The following is a 2,138-nucleotide window of genomic DNA, read 5'->3' on the forward strand; positions in this document are numbered from 1 at the left end:
GATGACAGAGACTCTCAAACAAGAAGATGGTTGACATGTTTATGTGAAAAATTTAGTGCTGGAGGCTTGCTTTTTGTGGACAACATTAAATGTATGGGTGAAATGGATGAATTTATATGTACTATGTATAAATCTTACCCAAAGAAGCATATGTTTGGAGCATGGGATCTATGTGGAGGTGAAATTGAATGGTTTGAAGGATTTCCATGCTTAATGCAGCTATGGCAAGCAATTCTTGTTATTCCGGCTAGTACAGCAGTTTGTGAAAGAGGTTTTTCAAAATTAAATCGGATAAAAAATGAGGATAGGTCAAGGCTTTCTTTAAAAACATTGGATATGTTAATGTTTATCTCTCTTAGTGCACCTCATGCTCTAAATGAGGTAGATTGGAATGCTATTTATGATGAATGGCAAGAGATGAAAACTCGAAAACCTCTTCCACTATGAAAATAGATTGAAAGAACTAGTAAGTTTCAGTGTTTATTACCATCATTGTCTTACTCTATCGAGCACTTGAATGAACCATTTTGGTAAGTGAATTTTTTTAGTTTTATACCATTTGCCTTTTGTAAATGAAAGCATAACCATATTTTTCATGTTTGTATGTGAAGTTTTTCTAACACATATTGAATGTAATCATTGTAGGATATTGCACAAGATATGTTAAGCTGGAGGACCACAACTGTCAAAGTTCTATAACTGAAAGAAAAAGCTATCTTAGATCAATTTTGCGGCCAAGTATAGGGACTGTAGTTCCAATAATTTGAGATGTGCAAATATTGGCTTCTAATAGACAATAGAATAGTGATTTGGTCAAATTTGAAGTTTATAAGCTAGAATTACACATAAGCTAGAATTTATTTTTAATTTTATAAATGAGACCTTCCATATACTTTTAATATAAGTATTTTTGTTTCTTCGTATTTTTATTTTTATTTCAATTTCATTAAGATGTAATTATGTATATATGTTTATTTTTTGTACTCATATGCAGTTTCCCAACTATGATTTTGTCCCTATAGTTGGTTCAATTGTGGCTGAGTTCAAGGCCTGTGAAATATGATCTTATGTGGTTACATTTCTCAATCACACGTGTAAGAGTAATTCATTTACTAATGCAGCCTTTGACATAGCAGTATCTTTTTGTTTGTGAAAAAATAAAAAGAAATTTGAAAATAATTTACTATTGTCAATTGAATTGCTTTTTTTTGTTATGCTTTTCATTCTAGAAGTGCGACCTAAATGTGTGCCCTTCTAAATGAAATTAAGACCTACCCTTCAAATTTGATCACTGCGCGCAATTACTTGTACATCACTTTTACTTTCCGTGCATTCGACCTTTTACATTTTATGAATTTAGAAATCAGAATATCCGTTTCCTTATCCAACCATAACTGAGTTGGCATACCTTTGGCATATACTATTCCACCCACCCAACTAACCCAAACCAAAGTCAATTGACTACAATGACGGCAAACTGAGCTGGATTTTTTTCTGGTCATAACTTTAATGAAATGGATGTATGAGTAAGGAAACTTTTATTTCATAGACTATAGAAAAGTAAACGCTGTCTCACATGCAAAGCAGATAGCTTTCGCCCTCTCTCTCCAGGGTGCTATCTCGATTCGCGTGCTCTCACTTAGAGAGCGAAAGCTATCTGCCTCGCATGTCAAGCAGCATTTACTTTTCTATGGTCTATGAAATAGGAGTTTCCATATGAATAATATAGTACACCTTCCACAAAAGAAACTATATATCAAATAACATTTTTCGTAGCTATATATATATCAATTAACATTTTTGACTGTTAATATTACTATAGATTATGTTTTTATATTTAATAAAAATAAATTGCATTTATAAAATGTGTTCATACTTTTATATTTTTGATACTACATATTATATTTGAATATTTAATAAAAATAAGTCACATTCATAAAATACGTTCATGTTTATACATTTAAGATTTTTCTGTGTTATGAGTATGTTGATGGGCCAAGAATGTCCGTGCTGTGAGATTCATTGGTAATTATCCATCCATCTACTCATCATCTAGATAATATATTTAAATTTGTTGAATAATTTTTTTAATTAATAATATTGTATATATTTAATTTTGATAGTTTAAAATTAAAGTT

Source organism: Pinus tabuliformis, chromosome 4_1 (assembly GCF_031772625.1).
Source record: "Pinus tabuliformis cultivar Carrire ecotype Pingquan chromosome 4_1, CPIR1, whole genome shotgun sequence".
Taxonomy (NCBI): Eukaryota; Viridiplantae; Streptophyta; class Pinopsida; order Pinales; family Pinaceae; genus Pinus; species Pinus tabuliformis.